The sequence below is a fragment of the Octopus bimaculoides genome, chromosome 20 (genome assembly GCF_001194135.2).
Source record: "Octopus bimaculoides isolate UCB-OBI-ISO-001 chromosome 20, ASM119413v2, whole genome shotgun sequence".
Classification (NCBI taxonomy): Eukaryota; Metazoa; Mollusca; class Cephalopoda; order Octopoda; family Octopodidae; genus Octopus; species Octopus bimaculoides.
This window is the reverse complement of record NC_069000.1, coordinates 9192210-9198445: the sequence shown is the minus strand read 5'-3', so window position 1 is coordinate 9198445 and position 6236 is coordinate 9192210. Positions and strand designations below refer to the sequence as shown.

Genomic DNA, 6236 nt, shown 5'->3' with positions numbered 1-6236 from the left:
ATGATGATGATTACAGTTTTTAAACAGAAGAAGATAATACTTAATACATAGCATAGAGTTTATTCATAAATTTATTTAAATTGAGGATTTGGCCACTACTTACATTTCATGCTATATGATCTTTCAAGTTACTGAAAGATTATGGAACCTGGAACTTGAGTAGGAGCAAAATCCTCAGTTCGAAATTTATATATATATATATATATATATATATATATCTAGAGAGAGAGAGAGAGAGAGATTTGTATATGTAGGAAAGGTGTAAGCAAATACCAAAGAAAAGATTATCTTTATCTAATGGTAAAAGGAAGATAGCTACATGACACCATTAAGAAGGTTTGACAGGATGTTTTCCCAGACAAGAGATCAAAAATGTGATTGCAGTAATACTGTTTGGCATTGCTACAAAAACATACACTCAGAAGGTGTTGAGACCATGTAATTCACAATCAAAATGATGGAAGAAATGTTCTACAACGTAATGTGCATGTGAGGATGTGTTGTGTGTGGGTGGATGTTGTGTGTTGCATGTTTTTACATGTGTTCATTTGTTGTATAATGAAATATGCACAAAATGCTTGGTAGTAGTGAAAACTAGTTCTAATGTTACATATATTCCCCAAAATACTGTAGACCAGACTACATTAACTTGGTCACATCCATGGTCAAAGGGAACTCCAGAAATGTATATTAAAAAAAAATGATGGTTTAGTTAAAGGTAGTATTGACACTGTAAAAGTAATGACCGAAAGGAAACTGATAAACAAGAAGATTATCTTAAATATATAGGCATACTTTCATAGTCATTGTTTTTTTACCTATTGAAAGATTCAAGTATCTTTATTTACATATTTATTGCTACGACTAATGAACATTCTCTACATATACTTGTGCCTATAAATCTATGTTTGTATATGCATGTACACACTCCTACATATAAGCATGCAGGCATAGCCAAAAGTGGAATGTTAGATGAAATACTTCGCTTTATGTAGTCCAACACTTCCCTGTTCCAAGTTCAAAATCTGCTGGGATTAACTTTGTTTCTATTTAATCTCAATAAGTATAAGCAATAACAGACAAGAGTTGGTTCAGTAAACTATGTCACCACAGCTTACAAATATATACTTTCAAAAGGTTTGTAATAAGCATATTCTGAATAACTCTTGCACACAAATGTCACTCTCTTTCTGAGTTAACATTTTTCTCTCCAGTAGAAGTAATCACAGTTGATAGGAAATAACAATGCCATTATTATTAACTAACAGCACAATAGTCCGAGAATAAAATTCTCAAAGAATGTATCTATCCTTTAGCTAGCATCTCTCCTTGTATTGTATATGTGAGACATTCAGGGAAAACAATTATTCAATGAGCCTTTGTCCTGTTTATTGTATTTGTTATTTAACAAAATAAAAAAGAAAGAAAGAAAGAAAGAAAGAAAAATGACTGCAAAACAACATGGAGGGAACAGCCAATAATGTTTATTCTAAAATGTTCTCCTGGTACAGAATTGCATGTAGTTTATTTGTTAGCGTGTTTTGTTAGTATTGAGTCATGTTGACTATTGTCAATCTAAATATATTTTACCTTTTAAAATGAATCCATAATATCAGCTGAATAACATGAGTAGGAGATAATAAAGGGAAAGAGAAAAGGAGAAAATATAATCAGAAATTCATTCAGTGGATTCCATTTAAATTTTTGCCTACCATGCACCATGTATTATTAGAATTTCAATATATTTCCCTTCATTACATTCTTTAGCAAACAGTTGGCAAACATCACAAATATTTAGGGTGTACATGTACATAAAGAGTGTGTATATGTAAACGTTTATAGTAGACACACATGAACACTTGTACAGTGAAATTTAGTTTATCTAAGCAATATATCTAATCATTTAGAATGCACAATGACTCAACAGGTAGTCAGTGTTATGACTTTATAATCTAGGTGAATGAAACAAACGGGAAGAATAGGCCTCTAATATACCACATAACAGAAAATATTTACAAGTTATTTTGTAGTTTGTCTATGGAGAGAGAGGAAAGAGTAACAGATGGTCGACCACCTTGCTCTTTATTTTTTGCCAGTTCAATCCACGAACTTATAGTTAAATGGGAAAATATGGTTCAGTGTTATAAGCGTTATTATTTGTTAGCTTATAAGTGTTGCACACAAACGTTTCCATGAAGAAGGAAAGATGTACGCATCACCCACCAGTAAGTAATTTGTACATCTCTTTCATAGCTGGTGGTTAAACAATTGGTAATCAGTTAACTGATATTGTTGACTGACAGGGTTCATGCTGACCATTTGATCTCGCAGGTTTTATGAATGTTGCATGGTTGTGCGTATGTAAGTTATTCTATTCCCAGTACAAGTTTTATTTAACAAAGTATTTAACTGTGCTTTCTTTGGGACAATGCTGATGCCAAATATATTGCGTGCTCACTTCTAGTTCACACTGATAAGATATTTACACAATCTAAGATCTCAATAATAGCTGCCAACTTTTTTAATGCCATTTGCGTGCATATTGTTGCTTAACCATATAAAAGCTTTGATATCGTTGCTGATTGTATGTTCCTCCTGATCAAACTATTGTATTTGGAAACCATTTTGTTTCTGACTTTACACTGCACATACACAACCAAACTCATTTCTAACTCTACTTCCTCATTCTATGTAGCACTGTCATTTATATCAAACAATGTGCTCAGTACTGTACTTGCCAAACTCTCCAATATTTTTCTCTTTACAAGGAGTTGTCTGAATTTAAGGAAATTTAACAGTGTGTCCTATTGCCAAAAACACAACTAATGACCTGTTACCCTCACTTCAAACATCTCAAAGGGGATGTAAATAGTTGTTACCATTAACTTCCTTCTTTGTCTTGAGTTCTTCTCTTTTCTCAATCAATGAATCTGGGGATTTGAATTCCTTCCTATATCAAAGATCTTCCATTCCTGAAAACTTTGGTGACAGCAATATTGTTGCTCTTACCATTAGCAAAGCCTTTAACCATATCTGATGTGGAGACCTGCCCATAAATTTTAGCCATCTCTAATTCTTGGAATAGAAATTTCTTGATAGCCTGCATTGACTGAGCTCACACTAACTGACACTCTGTCAACTTTGGTATATTCCAAGGTTTAACTGTCTTCCACACACATTTGCACATTAATGACTGCTTGATTTTCTAACTACACACACTCCTAACTCAAAGGATATCATCTTTAACTCTTTCTTAACTTTACATGATGGGCAACATCCACACATAAGGTAGACACCTCTTTCCAAAACATACACTGCTTACATGAACAAAGACCTCAAAGACAACTTTCGTTGAGAGCAACTAGCTTCATCTTCTTAAGATGTCACAAGAAACACTCACTACACTTCTGGAAACAGTCTTGACTGACACCCTACAATACTCAACTCATGTTGAGGGAGCTTTTATGCAGCTACTTGACTTGTTATTAGAATTAGCAGCTTAATTTCCCTCAAATCACACCCTGTTATCTTAAACAGTAAAAGATTTACCGAACCCTGAATGCATTATGTCAGAAAAAAAAAATAGTATAGTCATGACAGGAACATTGAAAAGTTGGCACAATAAAACAAACAAGCATAAAAATCAACCATTGTTGAGAAAAATCATTGGTGTTGGCTGTATTAAAAACATATTGTAAATTAGAAAGATAGGAGTCTAATAAATACTAACAAAAAACATGAAAAAGTTTTAACAAAACAAGCCTGATTTAAATGTAACCAAAAACAACAAAATACAACATGACAAAACATATCAAGAATGCATCCATTATGTTCCAACAATAGTTCATGACCTCAAAGCAATCTCACCTCATACAGTACTAAGCATCAAAATTAACCAAGACACCCATCTCAATCATTTCCCTCACAAAATAGAGAGAACAACTAAAATTGGTGATGTACCTCTTAATTGCATGACACAAAGAAAGCTAAACACTGCATTATAAAGAGTAAAGACTGAATAAAAAGCACCTAAACATAACACATGATATTCACAATGCCCTAAGACAAGATACACTGGCTCAATCTGGATAGATACATAACTTTATGCATCTGGCTCATTGGTACCACAACACCATACATAGCAATGTAGACCCCACTGTGCAGCACTCAACAAAATAATTGTAAAAGTTCAAAAAGCATATTGCAAAAATGCATCATAAAATATAGAACTGTAATTATACATCCAAAATAACCAACCTCAGTGCACACCAATACTACACACAACAGAAATAATTAATACTCCACACCAAGAAGCTGAAACCAAGAAACAAATCAAAGAAATCAGAAAACTATTGAATATTTCTATTCAATTTAAATCACAAAAGAAGCAGTTGAACACTGTGCAAAGTAATTAGCAATATCAATAACTTTGGCAACGGTAGCAACACATTCCATGTCACAGTAATAATTTCAAGCAACAATGGTATGCTTCAACAGCAAGCAAATGACTGGTGTGTAGTGAAAGATGTAGCATGCCCAGGCTGCCAAACGACACACCATACAATAAACCACTGCATGTTAGAATGCACAGTATGGTCTTCCACCAAAAAGAGAAGTATTTCTGAGAATTTCACCTAATCTTTTACTGACAACTTATTTGTCATAGATCTGCTTGATTAAGATAACCAAGATTTACATAAAAACAACAACTAACGTCTTCAAAATTTCAACAAATAATTGACATCAAAATTTGTATTGAGCACTCTCTCTCTCTCTCTCTCTCTCTCTCTCTCTCTCTCTCTCTCTCTCTCTCTCTCTCTCTCTCTCTCTCTCTCATTGATACAAGGTTGAAAAAATTGCACCCCAGAGACAAGGTTTCCTTTTCAGGTCTAGAAACTATTTCACCTATTGAGCATCTAGAAAGCTTAGATACATCAGAGTACTGTTCACATATCTGAGATGCTGCTACTGCTATATGCACAAATGTCACAAACACCATCTGAAAGAAGATTTAGAATACACTACAACTATTGGGTTATGATGCTCACAGTGGATTGGAAAGAAAAGTCAGAGAATATCTGTTGGCAGTCTAAGTGCTGCAAGTACAGGAAATTATTGAAGTCAATTATCATCTTGTTATTCATCATACATCTTTGAAATTCAAGCAGAAGAATTTGAACCTGTGTCAATATATCAAACTAAGGTTGTTTTGTTTTTTGTCTTGTTTTTTCCTTCAAGATTGGGGTAGAGTGGTGCCTGATCTACAATTTACCTGTAAAATAAGCTCATAGCACTTTGATATGTTGCTAAATGTTTGTGCCTTATCTAAAACTGATTGTTGCTTGCTTCCCCTTTGTCTCTCAATTTCCAAATATGCTTTAAAAGCGCTGTAATATTTTTGAAACGTGCTGCTGTGTTTGTCCAGGCAACTTTTGAAGGAGAGCTCTATAAACCTTATGTACTATGTTGATGTCTTACTGTTGAAAACATGCTATAAAATACCTGTTAGTACTCATTTGCCCTATGAGGGTCAGAGCCCGATATTTCAGTAATTACATGGCTTGCTTCATTCTGCTCTTGTTTGCAGTGTTTGCATTGTGGCTTCTTAAGGCACAAGACCTGTTTTTCATGCAGCTAGCTATTTGTAGCCCAATATTATGTCACATTTACATGGAATTTGTGGCCTTTTGAGAAATATTTTCTGCTTAGGGAGAGGAAATGGTTTGCAGCATTGGTTTTACAGAAGTCAGTTACTTGCCATCATCATCTAGTGGCCTCCCTTGTAAGAAAAATGTGATATAGTATAACCAATTTTACAGCCTTCATTTAAAAACCAGTCTAGCAAAACATTTCTTTCCCTTATCAGAAAGCATATCGCTTATACCACTTTCAGCATTTATACTGCTAACAGTCGTTCTCTTTCTTTTCTTTTCAACCTGTTCACAAACACAGTCAACAAAAAGTATGATTGAGAAAAAAAAAACCATGGTTCAAGGATGTATTTTCATGTTTTGTATACATAAATAAACACATATCAGATGTTACAGCATCTCAAGACAAAGTTCTATTGTGTGGTTGTTATGTTTTTGTACTACAAAATCAAAACCTCTGTGTGCTTGTGTGTGAGTAATGAGGTTATGTACATGTATTTGTGTGTGTGTGTTTGTGTGTGTGAAAAATATATTTTGTATATATGCTTGTATTTATATATATATATATATATATATATATATATG

The 6236-nt window shown here is 33.6% G+C and overlaps 1 protein-coding gene across 1 annotated transcript in view; it reads left to right on the top strand.

The window, feature by feature from the left end:
• LOC106874758 (uncharacterized) overlaps window positions 1–6236 on the top strand; it is a gene marked incomplete at its 3' end in the record, with an annotated part of 317509 nt that overhangs the window by 290865 nt on the left and 20408 nt on the right. The window lies entirely within an intron of this gene.